This window comes from Mustela nivalis, assembly GCF_964662115.1.
Source record: "Mustela nivalis genome assembly, chromosome: 2".
NCBI lineage: Eukaryota > Metazoa > Chordata > Mammalia > Carnivora > Mustelidae > Mustela > Mustela nivalis.
Window position 1 is genome coordinate 177,024,128 of NC_139021.1, and position 24,656 is coordinate 177,048,783.

Sequence of the window (24,656 nt, forward strand, 5' to 3'; positions counted from 1 at the left end):
AGCTGCTCTGTGCTTTAGGTCCTCATCTGTCAAGAGCAGCCTGGGAGGCTTAAATAAGATAATGTTTGAAGCCCACTTACCGCCACACTTGACACATAATCACCTCTCAATAAGTGTTAGATTTTAGCTACTGCACAAAATGCAAAGGACTGGAATGATCACCACAAGGACTCACAGACTGACAGTGGAGGGGCGCTGTGCGTAAATAAAATAGATGCCTCCATCTTCTGGCCATTGTAACATAATATTTAGGACACAGAGTAATGTTATTACTACAACCTGAGATTTATGAGCCAGAATCTTACTCGGATAACTTGGGTCACTCCACTGAAATATCTTATGGCGAGATAGTTGGATCTTTGTTTGGAGTCTTGCCAGTAGCCATAAAAATTCTTCCCCACTCAGTAAGGTTGCGAATTATGGCCATGTAGGCATTCTGGCTATCAGAACTTTCACTTCTTGGGCTGTGCCAGATAAACTTGAACATAAGACACCTTCAACAGCTTCAAGATTTATGCCAACAAATTCCAACCTCCTGGCCCCAGACCCAAGCAATTCATGTTCCTCACCACCATATAACATTACCTTGTGTGGCCAAAGTGAGGTGCCTAGGACACCAGTAGGTTTCACTGCCAGCATATCAATGAGACGGAGATGACTCTAATAACCATAAGCCACATTCATGTTTCTTTGTTCTCCAGCATTTGAGTCAATGTGGAGAAATTTTTCCTTGCCATGTTGCCTTCAAATTATTCTGTTAAAATTGATCTCCTAAAATAGTCCAGTCCTCTGGAGTTGACCAGCCCATTGCTGGGATTTCTACTTTACAAAGAGAGCAGAGGGGAGTGGATTACCACCTGGAGCCTCTAGTGGCCTCACAAATGTGAAATTCACCTAGATCTGCCATCTGCAAGGCTGGATGTCCTGTGTTTTCATCTGTTCAATGAGTGAAGTTATCTTTCTATCCTAAAACAGCACAATCATCCCAGCCTTTTCTTGGGTCTATAAATTCACTTTCTACATGTAGATCTGTGAAGTGCAGCCTTGTTGATTCCACATCTGGAACCACTCAGGTGGTTTGTCTCTACAGACTTTATGAACAATAAAAGGAAACCACTGGATGATTCCTGGATATTTAAACTTGGGGCACAGGCATCGTGGCCTCGTTGCTGACAAACACAAGATTTTCGTTTTCCCTGCTGGGTCCAAATGCAACAAACATGGTTGTGTTCTCCTAAAAAAAATGGGCTACTTGTTTCTAAGATATAATTTTATAACTGTGGGGGTACATACCTCAGAGTTTCCAAAGTCCTTGCAAATCCGGGGTCTGTCCCCAACCCCGAGTATAGTCCCACTTTAAAGAAACAGACTCAAGCTGATGATTGTCGAACTATAATTTCTGCCCCAACTACTGGGGAAACCCCAGAGACAACCCCACTCCTGGAGCGATGTAATCAGCACTGTTTTTCACAATATGGAAAAAGACTTCTCCGAAGTGGTCCCTTAGCTGTTGGCAGCCAATACACACATTTGTAAATATCCTGGGAAATAGCATCCGCATCAAAAAGAATGAGACCTCGAGGCCAAAAATGAGAAAGGAAGAAACAACTACGTAAGTTAAATGGGGAAATAAAGAAAAATGTGTGACTCTGCAGCAAAAATATCACCTGATGGTCACAGTGGATGATAAGCCAATGTGAATAATGCAGTGTCAGATATCCTCAAGTGTTAGAATACATGGGAGGTTAGGACTCTCAGATGATGCACCAGCAGAACTCGAAACAGGGACCACCAGGAGCAATGCTAACCTACTCTGTGGAGGCTCCAAAACTTGGACCCAAACAAAGATATCATGGCCCTTCTAACAAATTATTGAGACATAAATAATCCCTCATCTGCACACAGATTGTGCACAGACAGGCAACTTTGAAAACAGGTTGGAACTAGAGCCTACTCCATCTCACTCTATCTGGCGCACAGGAGAATCTTTCCAAAATCATGGATGCGATAGATATTTCCAAGGGCTTGCCTTTGCCCTTTTCACTAGGCAGAAAAGCTCCTCCAGAACCTACCTTCTACCTAATCTGCAGCTCTGTTCCCTGCATTTCCCCTGTCCTCACTAGGCTCCGGACATACTGGTCTCCATTATGTCCTTTTAAAATGTCAGCACTGGGGGCACTTGGGTGGCTCAGTCAGTTAAGTGCTCAACTCTTGGTTTCGGCTCAGGTCTGGTCTCAGGGTCATGGGATGGAGCACCAAAATGGGCTCCACAGTGAGCAGGGAGTCTGCTTGAGATTCTCTCCCTCTCCTTTTGCACTCCACGCCCCCCCAAAATAAATCTTAAAAAAAAAAAAAAGTTCAATTCTGTCTTTGTATTTGGGCCTCCACATCTTTCCCACTCTTCCACATGGTCAACTCGAGTACGTTCCAACACAATGTCACGTCCTCAAAGAGGCCTCTCTCTAATCATTCAGTCTAAAGGAGTCCTGGCCAGCTTACCACATGGTCTTCGGGTATCTTGTCATCCTGTTTATTTCCTTTGTAGCATTTCAGGGGGTAGGGTCAGGGAAAGAGTAGATGTGGTGGGAAACACGGCTGACCAAGTATTTGGTTTGGGCCAAGTTTCCAAGGCCTTCCAAGTCTGCAAAGGCATTTGGATGGTATCCGGGCATCAGAATGGGGTCACATTTCATCGTGACTAGGAGGTGATGCTGAGAAGACTAGAGAGAGGGAGCTCTTCAAGAAGGCCCTATATTAGTCCAGTTAGAGAAGAGGATGGTCTGTAATGCAGCAGAGACATGTCAAACAAGAGATGAAGCTGGGTAGAGCAACTCCTGATCTCTAGGAACCTCTCCCGTATGGGGTGAAATCTAATACTGAAATAATTGCACCACAGAGCCCTGTAAGGAAGAACGAGACTCCTCAAAGAAGGTGGTTCCCCATGAATGGTCCCATTTAACTGATGTCATTTCTACCCCCTGCTATTAAAGTGGCCCTCTCATTCATTCATTCCTCCTTTGAGCCTCATGACTTGTCTTTTCAATTTCAGAAAAGTTTGATCTGATCTTTCTTTCTGTTTTCCTTTTGAAATGAGATCTGTCTTCCAGATTTCAACAAGATTTCAAAGTGAAGCTTACAGAGGGCTAAAGTTGAAGCTTCTTAAAAATCTAGTGCAAACACGAGAGAGTCTAAATTAAAAATAAAATTCATTATTTTTCAATTGCTCAATCTGATGTAAAAATTAAAAGGGAAAATAGTTATCATAAGTGCACTTTCTTTTACCAGATAAATATGTGAACAGAACTTGCTGTATAGATTAAGTCAACACATACACAGATGGCAAAGAAAAACCAAAAAGGCCACAGAATACATATCACTGTAGATAATGATTATATATGCACAAGGGGCAAATGGCCAATTGGTGCTATTACAGCACTGGTTGAATATTTGCCAAAAAAAATTTTATTTAGACCCAGCACTTAACTCTTATTATCCTTAGTGTAGCTTGAGAACGCTGAACTAATTAACCACTGGAGAATCTTATTAATTGAAGCTCTATTAGATTCAACTACTGGTTGCTTTTCACTCCACGACAATTACATTGCTAACAGCAATATACATTGTGGCCATTGTAAATAAATTTCAACTAACGAGGTGATAGGACACCCGTGGCAGATCAGGAAGGTCTCAGTTCTTATCTCTGATCTACTTATGAGCTACAGGACTCTGGACAAACTATTAATACTCTAAGAACCTCAGTTCCTCTATCGGCAAGATGGTATTAATTACTTTCTAGAAATGTAAATATTTACTTTCTAGAAATGTTGTAAAGATTCAGTGAAATTTGTACAATATGACTTTTGTATGCAAAGCTTCTCAATAAATGAGAGTTTTCTTTCTCTTCAGGACTTGAACAAAATGATGATGCCTGGTGCCTCAGTTTCCCACTGTGAACATGACCACAAGCACAGAGTTACTGTGGTATGGGGGAGAAATGTGATATTGAGGGAAACGAGAAGCAGGCCACAGTTTCTTTCCTATCCCTCTATTAGTGAATATTGTAATTGCCAAAAAATTTGCTGGCTGTCGTTCTGAAGGCCATATAATTTTTACGGTTTTCAAAAACAAAGGGCAAGTCAAATAAGTTCATGAAGCTTAAACATATCACTTATTACTTCTGCAGAGCATAAAAAAAACATATAGAGAATATAATAATTAATTCAAAATTTTGGTTTAATTAAGACAACCTGGCATGTGTTAGAGACAGTTGTGGAGCTAGAGAAATTTTTCTCGTGTCTAATAAATAAGCCAAAGAGACTTTCTGGCTACACAAATCATTTATACTTAACACCAGTTTAATAGGTTGGCAACTGCCTTTTAATAAGTATAAAGTATGAAGTGTAATGGATTGCTTTTAAAAACGTGTGAGTCCATACACTCACCAAGGAATACCTCACCTTTCTTAGTCTTTTCTACGTTCTTGAGCATTTCTGTTTGCGTGATCTCACTGAAGCCCCATTATGGCTCTTGAAGCCCATTTAACTGATGAACTATTGAGATTTGAGAACCTAAATAATTTGGCAGCTGGTAAGTAGCAGAACCTGGGCTGCAAATCATGTCTTCCAAAGCCAAGTCTGATGACCTTCTCGCCGCCACAGAGTTACTCCTGCGCCATATTGAATACAGACGTTGGAAGATAAGAACTAGTAATGTTGTGGACTGACTTGGGTCCCCTCAAAGTTCCTAAAATTCAAAAGTATTGCTCCCCAGGACCTCAGAATATGACAGTATTTGAAGACAGGGCCTTGAAGAGGTGACTGAGTGAAGATGGGGCTGTTACAGTGGGACCCAACCCAGTCTCACGGGTGCTCTTATAAGGAGAAGAAATGTGGACACATACAGAGACTCCGCGAATGCGCTCACAGAGGAAGGGCTGTGGAAGGACACAGGAAGAAAGCTGCCATCTGCAAGCCCAGAAGAAGGCTTTCAGAAGAAACCAACCCTGCCGACACCTTGATCTTGTCCTTCCTGTCTTCAGAACCGTGAGACAATAAACTTGTGTTATTTAAACACCATCTGTAGTATTCTGTTATGCAGCAGCCCTAGCAAAGGAATACGCGTGTAACCTTCTTTGCTTTGGGTTGACACACCTCTCTCCCCCTCTCCTTCCTTCCCTCTCTCCTCTTCCTCTTTCTCTCTTTTTCCATAAATATATGTACATTTCACCCTGGTATATGCATCACTTAATGCAATCAGTCCAATCAGGAGAAAGAAACCCCAGTAAATTTAAACAGAAAAGTTAATATAAAGAGTTAAGTACAAGGCAGTATTGGAATCATGGCGGGGGGTTGTTTGCGAGTGGATCAAGAGCATCTAAGGAATATAGGAATAGTAGGTAGAAGGAGCAACTGCTGCCCCTGGAGCTGTAGTAGAGAGCCCAAGGAAGAGCCTCTGCCCACCCAGCCCACCGTCAGGGCTGAGATCCATTTTGGTGGCAGGAAAGCTGCTGTGGAGCCACATGAGGAATTTGCCAGTGATTTGGTTTTGGGGGGCCAGCAAACATATTTCACACTGGAGGTATTCCATTGCACAATTGCTCTGGCTACTGAGCCGAGGAAGCTCAGGCTCCTGGGCTCCAGTGACTGGGTGCTGCTTACTATATACCATGCAGAACTGGCGTATCCGAGAAGCCATGGACACCAGAGAAACGTCACATGGGGCACAAGATCCAGAACCGGAAGGGGGGAAAAAATGCTTTCCTCCTCCTGCCATGTCTCTCCAGCGCCCTCTGTGGACAAAGCCAGATGTTACGCTCGCTGGCAAAGGATAAAGTTTTAAGGGGCTCTTACTTTTTCCCAGAGCAGGCAATTAAGGGTGAATTTGGAGCAGAGAGGCAGTAAATGGATAACTGGCACAGGTTGACTCACAGTTGCACTTGGTCTGAGATTTTTGCCCTGAGATTACGCAGGTAGCTGAGTAATTATACGAGTGCTCTATACCCCGTTAAATGCCAAACTGAAAAACTTGGTGATATTTGAGGTAGCCTGTCCAAAGAGAGATACAGAATTTTAAAGCACTTTATTTATTTAATTTTATTTTACTATTTTATTTTGCGAGAGAGAACAGGGTAGGGATGGGCAGAAGGAGAGGGAGAGAGAGAATGTTAAGTAGGCTCCACGCCCAGTGTGGAGCCTGATGTGGGGCTCCATCTCACAACCCTGATTTTATGGCCCAAGCTGAAATCAAGAGTTGGACCCTTAACTGACTGAGCCACCCAGTTCTTACTGTAAAAGAAGAAAGGAAGGAAAAAAATATTGGAGCACGAACTGAGGAAACAGGTTACCACAACTCAAAGCTGTGTATCCTTAGTTATAATCTCTTATCCCAAACAATGAATATATGCTCACGAGGTTGTACAATCTATGACATGACCCAATGGCAGCATGGTGTTCCTGGATTCTAATCTCCTCAATTTCCTTGTTCAGAGTTATGTTTGTCTGAATCACAATATTTACAAGTTAAATATTTAAAACCTTAGTCATCTTTGAATGGGCAAGTACTTAGTGCCAATATGTTTCTTTAGTAATTAACTCTAAACTAGTTCAACAATTAACTTTAAATGATAATTGTCTCTCAAGATTTTTAATTCTTGAGAGGAAGAGAAATACTGAAAACTTCTCTAAGCTTTCTTAGATAGTATGAAGTTCATCTCCTTTTCTTTTAACCTTTCTAGAAGTTTCTGATTCTGCAAACAAGAAGGATACAGCTCCAAGAAACTTACCAAACATTTAAAAACAAAGAGTCAGAGCCATACAATGGGGGAACTGAATGAGATGTTGGAGACCATTCAGGTATTTTTACTTTTCCATTCACAGATGGGGAAACTTTGCCCCAAATCACATGACTGTTGAATGCCTACACTGGAAGTAGATCAAGGTCTTAGAATTTTCTCTGAATTTTCTACATGGGAAGCTCAAAAAGATGCCATGCTACACTCTACATTTTTTGGAATAAAGCAGAGAATGTGGGGAAGGAGGAGAGGGGGAAAGAATCAAGGCAAGCCTGCTTATTGTTGAAACTCTACCAAGTGCCCTCTTCTGGACCCCCCACTGGGAGAGGTAGGTTGGAGAGAAACCATTTTTCCTGTTCTCCTTTCTCCCTAGCGGCCAGTGTCTGGAGTGATCATATGCAAAACACTTGAAATGTCTGAATTCTAAAAGGAAACATCTGAAGGCATGATCTTGTCTTAGTATGATGTATGAGGCAAGAATTTGGATATTGTTTTTTCTTTGTTTTGCTTTCTTGTTTATTTAGTATCATTATTATTATTTTGCATTTGGTTGCTTGGGTTTTTTTGGACATTTAGAAAGTTGGACAGTTTAGGAAAGATAATCACTCACACTTACACAAAGAATATGCTGCTGGTGAAAATTATAAACTAGCCATAGGAAAATAATTTTCTCATCTCTCAAACTTAACGCAAGAATTTGGATACAACCAGGATGTCCATTAGTTATTCATATTTTTAAACCATTCTACATATTTTTCCAGAATCATGAGTTTTGATTTAGCCTTCTAAAAAGCAATTCGAGTATATAATTCATAAATACCTATGTGCTAGAACATGAGGCTACTTTAAAAACATGAGCCTTAACCTTCTAAGGAAAAAAGAAAAACAGTTTTTATCAACTTGTAGACTAGTAGATCTGGAGGAAGGGGAAGATGACATGTTTGAGATTATCTTGTTCCAGCTGTATCACTTTAGGATTGAGGAATTAAGACCTAGTCCCTGTCATCTGACTTTTCTGCTATCATCTAACCATTTAGAGGTGGGACAGTGATTCAGTTGAAATGTGTGTGTTGATGTTGCATGGTCTGCCAATCATTAGCACTGCCCTTGATCTCAGACTTTTAACTTTATATTTGGGGAATTTGGGGGTGGGGGGGAAGAATCAGAGTAGCTTGTCACCATAAAGTTTGAGGACTCCATGTTCTCCAAGGCACTGCCACGATCTGTTTGCTTTGGGTTTCTTAGAGAAATAGACTGGACACAGTAATCTTGCTAAAGGAAAGAAGTTATTTGGGTCATACATGCCCTGATTATAAGCTAAGGCTAAGAATAGCTCACCTTGGGGCACCTGGGTGGCTCAGTGGATTAAAGCCTCTGCCTTCGGCTCAGGTCATGGTCCCAGGGCCCTGGGATCGAGCCCCGCATCGGGCTCTCTGCTCAGAGGGGAGCCTGCCCCCCCCCCCAACAACAGCCACCTGCCTCTCTGCCTACTTATGATCTCTGTCTGTCAAATAAATTAAAAAAAAAAAAAAAAAAAACAATAGACCACCTTTTGGGGCACCTGGGTGGCTTAGTCAGTTAAGCGCCTTACTCTTGATCTCAGTTCAGGTCTCAATTTCAGGGTTATGAGTTCAGGCCCCAGGTCGGACTCTATGCTGGGTGTAGAGCCTACATTAAAAAAGAAAAGAAAAGAAAAGAAAAGAAAAATCCCACCTTTTTCATACTTATTATAAAGATTAATAACCAGTCGTGCTGATGAACACAGGGTAAAGCAATGGAAACGAAATTTACACCTCCCCTTTAGATATAACTCCTATGACTTCAGTGACACGCCCCAGACTCGGGGATCTTGTGAGAGGACATTTTAAGTGCTCAATCATTTTAGAAGACTGTTACATTTAAAGTTAGGTCTAAGAGGGAAATCAGTGAGTTTTCTACCACCCTCTGTCTCATGTATTTAAATATTTTAGTGTGTTTTTTTTCCTATCTTAAGATTGGGGAATCCTTTGGAGGAGGAAGTTTTATTCCAACTTTCCCAACCAATCCTACTGTTTTCCGCACCGTCACTTTTGGGTTTGAGATACTTATACGGGATTGCATCTACAGAAAAAAACCCGTTTTTTTCCTGGTACTCAGCAACATCTACGTTTCCTGCTGCTCCAATAACGAATGTGTCTCATTTTGTATCAGGCTGTCTCAACAGGCCGGGGCGCTGCCGGACCACAGAATCTTCCTTCTCATACTGGAGAACTGGGCATAGGACCCAGCAGCAAAATGGACCCAAGAACCTTGCCCATCCAGCAGCTATGCCAGAAGCACCAGCTCAATCTAAAAACCACAGATTCAATTAACTAATCCCTCTCCTCGGAGTGCCAAGAAGAAATAATCTTGTCAACCACCCCCTTTGCCCTGAGCCCTGATCCAAAGCTCAATATGCTTTTGATTTTCCTAGAGTCTTCAAAAAAAAGAAATGTTATTTCAAGGCCACTCCCTGTTTTCCACATTCTTGACAGAGGTATGTTTTTCATACTCTCCACAACACTTTACTGATGGCACAGTGTTTGTGCTTAATTTCTGTACAGTATTTTGGTTGGTCTCATCTATGTTTTTATAGTTAATTGAACATACGGACCCAGATTGGTGGTAGAGGGCATTGTGGGTAAGTTATATCCCAGGAACTGCTTTCCTGCTGAAAAAAATATAAGATTCTTCTTCTCGTTCTTTTCTAGTCACCCGAGAACCACAGCAGCGGCAAACATATTAAATTCCATCTTGTGAAATAACACGAAAAAGTATTTAGCAACATTTCCCTCTCAACAGTGCTAAACAAGACTTGTGCTTTGTCACAGACTTTATTCCCCAATATACGAGCAGGATCGCAGCTCAGACAACACGTTCTCAAGCAGATGGGCTCGACTGAGTGTTTTCCTGCCTTATCATTTTCACTTCCTCTGTTTTCTTTTCACTCTCCTGGCACATAAAAATTGGATGGTCGGCTGATTTATCCCCGGGGCACACACCTTGTGTCTTCTCTAGGATGGTTTAATTTGATTTTTCTCAACAACAGCCAAGGACAGAAGAAAGTTTCTCATTAGGAAATTGCCTTGGGAGTGATACAGAGCTTTGTTGGTTAAAGAAAATGTTAAGTGTGAAAACTACAGCCCAGGTTACCTCACGCGCGTATTCTCTTCAGACAGTTTCTGAGTGTTAGTGATGTTGCGCCAACAAAACAACATTGAGGATTTAATTCAGGGCTCTCTCTTCTTAGTGAAAAGGCTACTTATTGGGAGAGTGGTTCTGACTGACTTTGAGGTTTAATGTGAAGAGAAAGCCTTCAGGGACTGGGCGAAGCTGGCCCTGTGCCATTCAGCTCAAGTGGGGAGCTGACCCACCGGCTTATTGACCCCTGACCTCTGGACCGAGACTTCCAGAACGTCCTTCAATGTGGCGATCATGGTGGCAGCTTTTGTTTACCTTCAAGGAGGATGTTTTGAGACCCTATTGATAAGTAATGCTGATTTGTATGGAAACTTTTCAAGTTGAAATTCTCGGTGGGTTTTTGGCTGCTTCTGGAAATCTGAGCTAAAAGCAAGGCCTCTGCCCCCTGCCGCTTGGGTTTAATAACAAAACACAAAGCAACCATATAAACAGACCCTTTTAATCGACTATAGGCCCCAACTTCTCCCTTCTGGAAACATGAGAACCGGGGCCTAGAACTTATACCATACGCAGAAACCAGATACCCTTAGAATCAGAAGTATCTCCAACACTAATTGGATTAAAAATCATGAAGCGTACTCTCAGACTGGAGCATTCAAATCAAATTAGACACCATCTTATTTTTTAAAAATAAAGAATTAGTGCCTTGTGTGTACATTATCATCACAAGTTAATGAGGGAGGGAGCATGACTAGAGCCTCTCAGGTTACCAGAACGGAACTCAGATACCACAAAATGCTCCCTTCATTTTTTTTTTTTTTTTTCAGGCAAAACCGAGCTAGAATCTTAAAGTGCTACCACTTAATTCCCCACTGAGGTAGAATGATGGAACTCTTCACTTTGTGAATGAGAAAGGACCAAAGAGGCAATGACAAGCCGGAGACCTGCCGGGGGTCTGGGAGCAGCACGTATGGGTGTCCTCACTGCCCACTGTTTCCTCTCAGCTGGGGGGATGTGTGTCGGTCACGCACTGGCCTGACTCAACCAGAGCTCTGTGATCACCCCGGTCTCGCCAGACCCTATGTTCCTCCTTAGCACCTCACAACCACCAGCTGATAAAGGAGAAAAGAGAAGCGAAGCCACGAAGCAGAGGATTTCTGCTTCCAGTTAGATCATCGAAGAATGAGAAAGACCTTTGTTCCTGGGGTAACAGCCAGAGAAACTTGGCAAACGTAAGAGTGGGATTTTCTGTCAGGCTCCTTAAAAGCAGTGGGATGTAGGAGCACCCGATGAACTGAGGACCAGAGAAGTGGGTCCTTCCTAGGGAGCAGCTTGCTCCCCCGGGGGAGGGAGCGGATTCTAGGTGAGAAGGTGGAGGAGGATCCCCCCCCAAGTGGGGAGACTGCAGGGACAGGGAGATTCGGATGAGTCTGACGGGACCTGGGGCTGGCGGGAAGGTAGGATCAGGAAGAGCCCCAGACGAATCACCCAGCCCGGCATAGCCTCTTGCATATTCTACCTCATTCGAGGAGGCAGAGTGGGAGAAGAGCCAGAAAACAGGCCCCAGGGTGCCCGGAGTCAGAAGCCCAGACAGATTTTAACCCACAAAGAACCACCAGCCTCTGGAATCCCAACGTAACCCCTTCTTAGCTCCAGTAGGGGCAGGATCGGAAAGGCGGGTCTATGAGAAGAAATGAAGATCACTTGGAAGTATAAATAAGTGAGTAAATATGACAGACTGATTTTAGTAAAAGTGTGTGGAAGGGTGATTGTTAAAGCCTGGATAGTAGCAACGTGCTATGGGATTTATGACATATTTAGAAGTAAAACATAAAATAACATAACACAAAAGATGGGGAGCATAAATGTGAATTTACTCTTAAAATCTCACACTTGAAGTGGTGGAATATTCATTCAGTGTATATTATATTAAGGATGCAAATTACAGTCTTTGTGTAATCATTTTTTAAAAAAGAACAACTAAGCTAATCTCTCAGTCTCTTTGAAAAGTGAAGAGATGTGCTGCCCAGATGTGCCTTCAGCATCCAGACACTCATTCCCTCAGTTCTGTAAGAGCCGGCGACCAGCTTCTTGCTGAATTTCTTTGTAGAATTGGCCTTGGCCCTGGAAAGCAGCCTCGCTCAAGGCTACATCCCTTTCCTGGGGCAGCCTACATTCTAGAGGTCCAGCCCCCGTGCCTCAGTTGGAGAGAGTCCAGCTCCAGAGCTCCTGGTCGGATTGGCTAAGGCCTTCCTTGCAACTGGACCACAGTTTAGCTTCTCCCTCGGCTTGCTCCCTCCTCCCCTACCTCTTGAAGGTGTTGGTCCGGAGACCACTCCCAGGACAGCATGGCACACTGTGTGCTGGGGAAACTGACCTACGGAATTGCGCCCAGGAGGACGCCGAAGCTGGGTCAGCTGCCAGAACCTGCTATGAGCACCTTGTCCCCTGGGGTAGGTGTTTGCCATACTGGTACTCTTGCTGAAATTTTCACTGCTGGTGACTTAGGACTCTGTACTTGGGAGGAGAGTGCCCTGATGGAATGCTCAGGTGTTTAGAATTTCTTGGAAATTGTCATTAGAAACACTATACAATGGCGGTCACTGCTGGGAATTTCCAGTGCATTGGAGAAGGGTGATAATGGGCCAGTGATAACTGAACATCAATATAAAGCAGAATATGGAAAGCAGAGAGCCTCTTTGGCAGCATATAAAGAGACCTTTCTCTTTTGCGACTGGAGGGCAGATGTGGCTCAGAGGCTGGCCCCAAACTGAGTTGGGGAGTAGAGGTACCCAAAGGAGCAGAGAAGTCTCAGTGGTAGCAGGTCTGCCATGCCAAGGTCAGGACCTTGTGGGGAAGTTGCAGGGGGAGGACAAATGGGTTGACATATGAAAACACTGTAAAGCCCAGATCCCCTGGAATTCTCCAGGCCTGAAAGAGTATCCTGCTCTTCTCTTTACAGGCTGTCAGCCTTTGCCTGAAGACAAAGACAAGGTCTGCTTTGCAAGACAATACGTGACCACTCTCTCCTACACCTCCCCTGGGTCCCTGGAAATCTCCTAGCTCCGCCCCCTTCCGCCAGAACAATAACTACGGGCCAGTCACAACATAATCTGGCCAGGGAAGTGTTGTCCTGCTGGTGGAAGAAAGGGGTTATGGCCCTAAGGAGCTGTGGGACCCAGTCAACACGTCCCCTGCAGGAGCCATGGGGGTCATGAGGATGCAAGGCAGAGGGAGATGAAATGTGGAATTGGGTAGAGGAAGCATTATCGATAGGGGAGCACTCTCCTTTGATGCAGCATTTAACATCCTGGCAAGGGATCTGGGAAATGGAGCTGGTGTCCTGTGAGGTTGGCTAAGTGAAGTCAAGATTTCCTGATCTGTCATGGCAGATGGTGGAGGAAGGATCCAAAGGCTTGGAACAGTGGGTGAGCTAGAGTAAATATACTGTGTAAAGCCATAGAACCCACCAGCTGATATGTTCCACAGGAAGGCCTAGAGTAACACTGCCTTTGCCAAAGCAAAAGAATGACCTTGAAGTTCAAGGTTGACCCTTGACCCTGAAGGTTAGTGCTGCTGGGGGAGATCATGATATAGAACTGGGCTCCCTGGTAGCAATGAGGGTGATAGAGGCCAAGAAATAGCACTCGTCATGAGGTGCAAGGAAAGTGTAACTATCTTCCTGAGCACCAAGGTGGGGGATGGGACCCACAGAGAGCCTTGGAAATCGTTAAAAGAAGTTTGCATCCTGAGAGGAAAGATAGGCAGCCAACAAGGGTATTTGTACAATCGGCACAGTTGAAATAAATCATGAATGGATGCTCAGGAGGCTGAGAGCCACCCTCCCAACATAGGTACCAGTCCTTGTCTGCTTTCTCACACCCGGAACAGACTCACTGGAGATGACTGGTTGATGGTGGATGATTGGAGATGGTTCTCCAGTCCTTCCCCTGAGGGTCCTACACTACTTGGCTGTCTGGACTCTGCTCACATATTCTGAGGATTGCCAGACATAGGTTGTTGCTGCCATTGCTATATGAGGACCTGAAACTTTATTGTGCTTCCCATTAGAGGGGGAATAGAAGGCCCACATAATAAACAAGGTCCCAGTTAAGGCCCAGTTCACACCAGTTCATTGGGCCTATCAATCCTCCCCATAGTTATTTGCCCAGTCTCTGAATATCTCATTGGAATTGGCAAGCTGCAACTACCCCCTACACCCACCACATATACACGTTGTTTCTTTGGCCTGTGGGGTTGCGGTTATCAGAGTAAGGAAGGCCAAGTGGAAGCCTCTGGAATTTCACCTCCTCACACCCTCACCCCAACCAACCAAGACAGTAAACCCAAATGAATGTTTCTTCTCAGGGGAAATTGTGGAGGACGAGAAAAACCTGAAGAATTCAGGGGATGGTCGTCCCATCTTATTTTCATATAACTCAGCAGTTTGGTCCCTGCAGACCCAGATGGATCCTGGAAGATTAATACGAACTCAACAAGCAGTAACCTCCTTCTCAGCTGTGATGCTAGATGTGCTATTTTCACTAGAGAAGATTGCATGGCCTCATGTACAGGGAGTGGAGCCACGGATCAGGAGAATGTGTTCTCTTCCATCCTATCAGGAAGGAGAACCAGAAGCAGTCAGTATTCCCATGAGATAAACTATCATATATATTTATGATCTTGACCCGGTGTTATCTTAGCCCTCCCACCCTTGGTCATGATGTGTTCTGAAGGGATCTGAGCTATCTGGCCATCGCACAGAACATCATATTCGTCTGGTACATCAATGACATCATGTTAGTCAAAACAGATAAGCAAGAAAGGGATTTGGGAGGCTTTGGTTAAACACAGGACTCCTGAGGGTGGGAGAGAAACCCAGTAAAGATTTAGGGATCAAGCACATCAGATCTGATTACATGATGTCATAAGAAACACTGGGGGTGGGGGAGGGGAAGAGAAGTGGATTAATGGAAAAGAGACCAGATGGAACTTTCCGGGGTGATGGAAATACTCTGTACTTGGACTGGAGGTGTGGATTACATCGGTATATACATATCTGTCAGTACTCATCATGGTGCACACTTCAGGCTTGGGATTTTGCTGGATGTAAATGCTTCATTGAAAAAGAAGAAACAAAGCCAAAAACTTAATGCAGGAGCTCCGTGTTTTGGGGGATTTCAGACGAACACTTTAACACCTTTCCACTCTTTCCATCCCCAGAGATAACACCTTTTTAAGGGAATGATTAAAGAAACTGTTTGGATAGAAACCTCAAGGCTTGTACTGGGAGCCTTCCCAAAGGGAAGCCCCTCTCTGAACAAGTCTTCAGCATTCACAAGGAACGAAGCAACCGCCTGCCCTGGCTCTACTCTAGCAAGGACTTCATTTGCAGAGTCGTACAGAGACCACAGGAGAAAGCAGGTATCTCTCCACCCGTGTGCCCCAGAAAAAGTTCAGCAAAGGCAACCACAGACTCTGGATTCAGTATGGGGAGGGTCACCAGGTACAGAGAAAAGCAGGGTCACAGCTTCGGGCATTGAGATAGTGGTTCAAATCGCAAGCATTGAAACCAGAGTGGGTTGTATTCAAGTCCCATCTTGGCCACCTCATCACTGGGATTCTTGGCAGGTGAAATCCTCTGAGTCTCCGTGTCTTGATCTGTAAAAAGGAAACACTACTAGCTTCCTCACGGAGTTGCTTCTAGAGTTTAAAGCAAGAGTAAATGAGCACAGTGCTGGGTACCCCATTTGTGGCCATCTCGGTGATTGTTGTTTCTCTAGAGGATTGTGATCTCCACAGTGGGTTCTGACTATACCATTTCGAGGGCCCCATGGGCACCCGAGTTTGGGTGGTGGTTGCTGAAGCCAGTGCTATTACACAGTACTGGTACCATAGAGAGACCATGAAAAGTGGGAGAAGGGAACTCATATAAAAACATCACATGGACTTCTGGGAAGTGTCATCCCAGCACAAATGTCAAAGATGGCCGAAAGTCGGCTTTCTTTTTGTTCAGAGCAAAGAGCTCAAGGAAAGTTGAGAGCAAATTCTACAGAAATCTTCCTAACCTTTCTTGCGTCTGTTTCTCCTGCTCACAGTGATCTTTGTAATGAAGACGAAAGAATAGAATCTTTACCTCAAGAGTCAGAACAGACTAAAAATGTGTCAGCCTCGGGGGGAACTGAGTTAATTTTGGGATGATTGATTCTCTAAAGGTTCAATTATGCAGAACCCAGCTTTGTAGCAACACCTTGTATCTGGAATGTTTTTAGAAAATGTAGAAGTTCCCACAAGAGCTAGCGCAGGAGTTAAAAGAGAAATATCAGAGTTGACTTACAAGATGCAGGAGGGAACCTGGCCAAGCTTACCTGTCTGTGCTTTAACCAAAGCTATGTGACCTGCTTCCCCATCCCCACAGCATGGGGACCTCAGAGAGGCAAGCACAGCAGGCTCAGTGAGGGGTGTGGACAGCAGAAAGCAAAGGAGACAAGGGAGAATCAGCACAGAGCTGACATCAGAAGTCAAAGGACCGCAGCCTGGAGCCATTCTGTGGGGAGGCAGCAGGCCTGTCCCTGATTCAGACACTCTGAGTTCTAGGAGACCCTCTCTAGGCCAATAGCCCTGAAATACTCACCACAGAGCTGACAACTCAGGCCTTTCTCTTGGAAAGCAAATGCAAATGGATTTTGGCAGTCCACCACCACTCTTTCCAAGTAGTTCTAGCAAGGTCTGCATGCACCTGCCTCACAAAGATATATTTCACATTATTGCAACAAGCAGAGTTACAAAGTCCCTGGGAGAAATTTCTGTCCAGAAGCAATGCCAGTTGGGTGGTTAACATTACAACTGAAGGCCAGAGATGAAGGCCTGGCCATTCTCTGTGCCTCCAGCGGGGACTTGCAAATGGATGTCATCAGCACTGTGGTAGCCTGAATGATGGCCCCCAAAGAGCTCCAGGCCTGGATCCCTGAAACCTGTGCTTGTTACTCATGGCGAAAGGGGGCTCTGTTGAGGTGATTGGGTGAAGGGTTTTGAGATGGTGAGATTATCCTGGGTTACCTCCGTGGACCCTCAGAGAAATCACAAAGGTCCTTTTAAGTCACATACAAGGGAGACATAAAGCGTAGAGAGAGATTAATCTCTAGAGAAGTAAAGAATGATGTGCCAACAGGAGCAGTGAGAGGGACAGAGGTGGGTCAGGACGCACTGAGCTGCTCGCTTTGAAGAGCCAAGAACCAAGGAGAACAGGTGACCGCTAGAGGCTGACAAAGGCAAAGAAGAGATGATCTCCTGCTGGACTCAACCCTGCCAACACACCTGGCCTTCAGCCCAGTGAGACTGACATTGGATTTTTAACTCCAAGAGCTGCAAGATGGCTGGTATTGAGCCATGGTACTCAAGTATGTGGTACTTTGTTACAACACCAGCTGGACACGAATGCCACTACCTACCACTTCATCCCTGAGAAAGCTCACAGGAGGGGTGGAAACATCTCCCCTTCAACTCAGATGCCCAGTCATAAACCAAGTTCTGTGTCTGCTTCCAGAAATGTTGGGAGGGGCCGGGGAGCCCAGTGCTGGACAGATATGTGAAAAAATAATTCATGGCACATGCAGGAACAAATCCTTTATGAGAAACAGAGGGTGGAAACCAGGGTGGCATGATCTAGAAAATGTATAAATCAGTTTTTAAAATACAATCACTTCATACGAAGAATAAAGGAGAAACAAAACAAAACAAAACAAAACAAAAACCCTCTTTGGTCTCCAGATCTCTCAGGGCCCAAATTTTCTACTCCCTTGGTTACTTTTTATCTGCCTTTTTCATCAATAGGTTGATTGAGGCATACTTCACCTACCATATCATTCACCTTATTAACGTGAATGGCAGTAGCTTGCAGTATATTGACAAAATTGTGTGACTGTCCTCACTATCTAATTCCAGAACATTTTCATCACCTTAAAAAGAAAGCTTGTATCCATTAGCAGTCATTCCCCATCCCTAACCGGTTCTGGCAACCCCCAGCCCTAGGCAGCCACTAATCTACTTTCTGTTCCTATAGATTTCCCTGTACGAGGCATTTCATCTAAATGGAATCATAATATGTGGCCTTTGCATCTGGCTTCCTTCGCTTAACATGATGTTTTCAATGTTCATCCATATTTATCAGTATCAGGACTTTCCTTCTTACAGACGAATAATACTCCATTCTATAATATACTGTCTTTCATTTATTCCTTCATCAATTGATGGACATTTGTGTTGTTTCTACTTTTTGGCTATAATAACACTGATAGGAACAGTCACATGCAAATTCTTGTGTGGACTTATATCTTCAGTTCTCTTGAGTCTATATCTAGGGATGGAATTGATGGATCGCATGATAATTTCATGTTTCGCTTTTTGAGGAACTGTCAAACTGTTTCACAAAGTTGCTACACCTTCTACAAAGTTGCTACATCTTCTCTTTTTACCAGCAGAGGATGAGAGTTCCAATACCTCCACATCCTCATCAATATTTGTTATTGTCTGTCTTTTTGAGTGTAGCCATCCTAGTGGGTTTGATGTGCTATCTGGTGATGTTGGCTTGCCTTTCCCTAATGAGGCATAATCTTGAACATCCTTTCATGTGCTTATTTGTGTATCTTCTTTGGAGAAATATCTACTCAAATCCTCTGCCCATTTTTAAATTGGATTGTTTGTTGTTCAGTTATATGAGTTCCTTATATGTTCTGAATGTAAATTTGTCATTGGATATATAATTTTCAAACATTTCCTCCCATTGGATGGTTTGTTTGTTTTTTGCTTCCTGAGTATCCTTAGAAGCATAAAGTTTTTTCATTTTGATGAAGTCCAATTTGTCTATTTTGCTGTTGTTGCTTGTGCTTTTGATGCCATAATTAATAAGTCATTGGTTAACCTTAAGGCCATGAAGGTTTACTCAAGTTTCCTTCTCAGAGTTTTATAGTTTTAGCTCTTCTGTTTTGGCCTGTGATCCATTTTAAGTCAATTTTTATGTATGGTGTGAGGTAGGGGTCCACCTTCATTTGCTTGCACTTGATATGTAGTCCTCTCAGCACCATCTGTTGACAAGACTATTCTTGCCCCATTGTGTGGTCTTGGCACCCTTCTATGTTTGAATTCTCAATTTTGTTCCATTGAACTGTCTCTTCCTATGCTGATACCACACTGTCTTCATTACTCTAAGTTTGTAGTAAGTTTTGAAATCAGGAAGTTTGAGTCCTCCAACTTTGTTCTCCCTTTTCCAGACCATTTTGGCTACTCTGGGTCCCTTGTATTTCCACATAAATTTTGGAACCAGCTTGTCAATTTGGGGGGAGAAAGGCAGTTGGAGATTTGATAAAGATTGCATTTAATCCATAGATCACTTTAAACAATATTGTCTTTTTAACAATGTTATCTTCCAATCCATGAACAAAGATGTCTTTCTATTCATTTAATTTTTTTTATTATTTTAACCATGTTTTATAGTGTTCAGTGTAAATCTTGTACTACTTTGGTTAAATTTATTTCTCAGCATTTTTTCCTTTTTGATACTTTTATCAATGGAGTTGTTTTCTTTTTAAAAACATTTTATTTGTTTATTTATTTATTTGAGACAGAGTACAAGAGAAAGAGAACATGAGTCATGAGTGGGGAGGGGACGGGTAGAGGGAGAGGGAGAAGCAGACTTCCTGCTGAGCAGGGAGCCCCCAGAACTCTGGAATCATGACCTGAGCTGAAGGCAGACACTTGAACAACTAGCCACCCAACCGCCCCTATAAATGGAATTGTTTTCTTAATTTATTTTTAGATTGTTTGTTGATAGTGCATAGAAACACAATTCATTTTGTATATTGATCATATATTCTGCAACTTTGCTGGAATTATTTATTAGTTTTTTTCAAACTTGGACTTCTGGGAATTTTCTATGCATAAAATCGTATCATCTGCAAATAAAGGTAGTTTTATGTCTTTCTTTGCAATTGGGATGCCTTTTATTTACTGTTCTTGGCTAATTTTCCTGGATAAAACCTCTAGCACAATGTTGGCTCTAAGTGGCAAGAACAAATATCTTTGTCCCGTACCTGATCTTAGGAGGAAAACATTCAGTCTTCACTATTATGATAGATCTGGGCTTTTTTATAGATGCCCTTTATCAGCCTTAGGCAGTTCCCTCTTATTACTAGCTTTTGAGTGTTCTTCAATTTATTTCCTTAAAAAATAAAATTATACTCAGCTCAGAGTTGTGTTTACTTCTGAGTTTGTCAAACATTCTATACACTCCGAAAGGTGTGGTTGTATTTGATAGTCATAACGACAACTCGAAGACAAAAAGAGAAATCGTTCTGTTACATGCCATGTTTTAGGAGGCACAGCTCTATATAGAATACTCTGAAGTGTTTCTGTCCAAAATGGTTTAGGTAAAGTGCAAAGTGTAGCTGCTCCAAAGGCTAATTCCTCTTTCTGACCCATTTCCCCCACCCAAACCCCAATTCCTCTGCCTGAGCTTCCACCTGAGCCCCAAGGTGCCTCTCCCTGCTTATTCTCAGTTGACAGTTGAAAGCAACATATTCAATCTATAATCTTTCTAATGCTTACATCTCAAGCCTACTCCTGGTTTCCTTCCAAACTCTAGTTCATCTTCCTTTCCTCATTTCTATGGGTCTCCCTCCACTATACTCTTATTTCCATACCTTTTCAATTCCAGGGTAAAACAACACCTGGTCTTTACAGAAGAGCAGAAAAAGGATCAAAGGGTATTCACAGGGCCTCAGGGGGTTTGTTTGAAGCTACAGTGATGAACCTGCTCTCTGTCCCTGCTGGACTAAAGGCTTCCCCATGGGGGTAGCTGGAAACCTACTGGAGGACACGGAAGTAGGATTCTGTCCTCAGGCCTCTCCTGAGGGCATGCTCCAGTGTGGCAACTGAAGGGGCTGCCTCTTTATTGGCCCTTGGGGCTTCTGGGCCACATCACCCTCTTTCCCAGTGTTCTCTGTGCTCAGAGTGTGGCTGTCTCGGCCATGGCCAATGGCAGGGACCCCCAATTCACTATTCAGCTCACCCAGACATCCAGCCAGAAACTCTGAATAGATGTCCCTGGTTTCCTGTATCCTGATTCGTTGGATGATTACTTGTCTCCAGAAGCCAAAACGATTCAGTCACCTTAAGCCCCGAGGCTTGGATCTGTGCATGAAGCAACTAGCTTCTCCTCAGAAGCCTCTGGAAACCCTTGACTGAAATAGGTGTATCCCTACTAAATCACCCACCACCCCGGCCCCCGCCCACCCAGAGTTCTCAGAGCACCAGGGACTCCCTGGAGTCAAGTGATGATTCTTTGCTCAACTTAATCTTTTTATTGTAGACTTTTGATCCTGAACAGGCTCCTGCAAGTAGGACAAGCAAAGATCTCACTATGTTTAGAGTCTCCATGGAGGCCAATTTCTACAGTTTTCTTTGAGTACCAATACACCCCTCTTCTGATCAGAATCTCCAATCTCCTTTAAATAACAACTAATCTCCCTCTCTCTGAGCATATGACTCAGACTAGTCAGCATAATTTCAGTCTCTGGCGACAGTGATTGCTTCAGGGACTGGCTCATATCCTGAGTCCTTTCATAATAAATCAGCTACTTATTCAGAAGCTAACAGGATAAGATGTGTTCTTTTTCTCCACAGCTTTTCCCTGGAAGGACTTTGGACTCTGGAGCTGCTGGCCACCATCTTCATCTGCCACATGTAGTCTAAAAATGAAGTCCATATGAAGGAAGGAGAATACAGCTGAGGGATAAAGACATTTTTCTGGATCAAGCCATGCCTAAACTCCATTTATCCCCTGAACTTTTAAATTCCATGGATAGATAAATTCTTTAGGAGGCCTGAACCAATTTAGGTTAGATTTTCCATCATTTGCACCCAAAAGATTCCTATCAGACACAATCCCTGTGCCTTTGGACATACGTGAGGCTCAGGCCCTGCTCTCCTCCTCCTCCTCCTTGTACCAAGCCAGTCTTCCTTCTCCATGATCTACATCTTTCCCATTCTTTGGAGTATTCCTCAAATGTTAACTTGGAACACCATCTGATTTCTCCTGTCCTTGCAAACTATCTTCTTGTGACATAATAAGATATATAGTTGGCCTCTGCTCCTAGTTCCCAACATACAGCTCTTTAAACCTTTGTAACCTCCTGAGGGATAGGGGTGCTGAGAGCAACTGTTGTTCTAAAATTTGGGCTTTGATCCTAGCTCCTGACACAGAGGTCTTAAATCTCTTAGAATTTTCTGAGTGATAGGAGCATCTTTTGTTCTAATGAGATGACTCTTAGTGGGCTCTAGGTATCTTTGGGATGGGAGTTGATGACCAAAGACTAAGCCATATTTAGATGCTTGAAATTCTCAGCCCGACTCACAAGTGGACTTCCAGGGAGAGGACAGGGGCTGGAGCTTGAGTTGAATTTGTCATGCCTCCATAAGAATCCCTCAACTGTGTTATTCAGAGAGTTTCCACATTGATGAACACATCCACACATTGGGAAGATGGCACACGCCACCTCCACAAGGACAGAAGCTCCCAGGCTTGGAAACTCCCAGACCTTGCCCTGTATATTGCTTTGTATGGCTGTCCATCTATATCCTTCACTATATCATTTCTAATAAACTGGTAAATGTGTGTTCCCTAAGGTTCTGAGTTGTTACAGCAAATTACTGAACCTGAGGAAGAGGTCATGGGAACTCTGATTTATAGCCAATCAAAAGCCCCGATGACAGCTTGGGACTGGCATCCAAAGTGGGGGCAGTCTTGTGGGACAGAGTCCTTAATGTGCGGGGTCTTCACTGACTCTGGGAAGACAGTGTCAGAACTAAATTTAGGACACCCAGCTATTGTCTGCAGAGCTGGAGAATTGGATCATGTGGGGAAAAGCCCATGTGTTTGAGATCAGAAGCATCATGAGGTTGGGGCACCTGGGTGGCTCAAAAGCCTCTGCCTTTGGCTCAGTTCATGATCTCAGGGTCCTGGGGTCAAGCCCTGCATGGGGCTTCCTGCTTGGTGGGGAGCCTGCTTCCCTCCCTCTCTCTCTCTGCCTGTCTCTCTGCCTACTTTTGATCTTTGTCAAATAAATAAATAAAATCTTAAAAAAAAAGTGTTGTGAGGTTTCCCTTCACTTCTCCAAATGGTTGGGATTATAACCTATAACTCTGAATCAAACTTATCCTTCAAAGGGGTCTTTAGAAAAGGTCTTCTCAACCCCAAACCTCATGACCTTCTTTAAGCATAGAAACCAGGGCTTGTCTCTCTTGGATCTGTACCCCACCCCCACCCCCAGTAGGTCGTTAGAATGAGTTCTGAGGAGCTGTGGGCTTTACAGAATCAAGAATCACACCATCTTGTCCCGATGGTTATCACGGGAAGGGATGGGGGCTGGGTAATGAGCAGGATTTCTACATTTTATTTTCTTCTTATTATTATTATTTGAGTCTTTAATCATAACTATTTATTTTAAAGTATTTATTTTGCAAAGAGAACCCTTAGTGGGAATAATTGAGGAGGGGTGGTGAATTGGCCAACCCTCTGCACAGCTTTCATAATCCCCTTGAACTCATGACTTCTGTGGGAATGCCTCACTTGGTGCTTTAAGCAGAGACCCAAGCACCCATCCAGGGCCTTGACCTTGTGTGGGAAGAACTGGGCCCTGAAACGCAGGCACAGACACATGGCTTCATGAACATTTGATCCCCCAGAAAATCCAACGCTCCAGCATCCTGGGCGCTGCCCAGACTCTTCAAATTCAAGGGCAAATAAAATAAATAGAAGTAAATATTGTACTCCCAAGCAATAGAATGCCTAGCAACCAAGAACAAAGGAGAGCTGAAGGAAGAGTGTTGACTTTCCCAGGTCCTTGTGTGCAAACTGCAGTAAAAGTCTTTTTCTGTGTGAATAATGTATTTTGAGTGTTAAATTACAGAAGGTATATGGGACACTAAGGCCAACCCCCACCAGAGAGTTGTGTGTAGGGCCCACCCTGGAGGAGAGGTCAGGGGTCACCTTGGCCTGCCTGGTATTGACCAGGGTAGGTTGGTGGAGGAGGTCTCCCCATTCTTTTGGGGACTGGGGGCTTGGGACTAGGGCCCTTACATGACACTGGTACAATATAGTGCCATATACAATGCAAAAGAAAATGCTAAGTCACAGAATAGATGTAAGAGGTCTGATGCTTTTTTCTCATTTCAATGCTTTGTTAGGAATAATGACTATAAAACATATTACCTTATTCTTATTAAAATTCTATGATATGAAACTGATTTAACATACCCCCTGAGGGTCTCAAGAGGCTCTTTTTCATCTGGTCTCTGTCCTCATGTTTTAATGCCTCTTCTACATCAGGACCCCAGGCATATGTGTGGATTGACTTTTGGAAATGGAGGATTATTTAGGTTATACCTGAAAACAGAGGAGAGGCAAGAAAAAAGAAAAAAAAAAAACAGTGGTGGTATTTTTATAGGATCCATGAGAAATCTTGCTGGCCGTTAAGTTTTGCCCCTATGAGACCCCCAGCTAGATGGGATGGGTTGAAACTGCCCCCCTAAGAAAGCACACATTTCCCTAGTGTCTAACTGACTCCAGAGAACTTCTAAAGATTTAAGGTGAGAAGTAGAGAAAGGGTTGTTGTCATTGTCTGTTACCATGGCAACTCTAGCCAGGACTTGG

At 43.6% G+C, this 24,656-nt stretch overlaps 2 long non-coding RNA genes across 3 annotated transcripts in view; one reads left to right on the forward strand and one right to left on the reverse strand.

Annotated features, from left to right (window-relative positions):
• The window catches only part of LOC309860511, an 84,759-nt gene that overhangs the window by 54,712 nt on the left and 5,391 nt on the right, over window positions 1–24,656 (reverse strand). For both annotated transcript variants that reach the window (XR_014309411.1, XR_014309412.1), the window contains exon 2: window positions 24,261–24,389. This is a non-coding gene — a long non-coding RNA (uncharacterized lncRNA). The remainder of the gene's footprint in view (window positions 1–24,260; window positions 24,390–24,656) is intronic.
• On the forward strand, window positions 6,671–10,664 carry LOC309860512. Its single transcript, XR_014309413.1, has 3 exons — window positions 6,671–7,118; window positions 8,981–9,305; window positions 9,520–10,664. It is a non-coding gene; the product is annotated as an uncharacterized lncRNA (long non-coding RNA).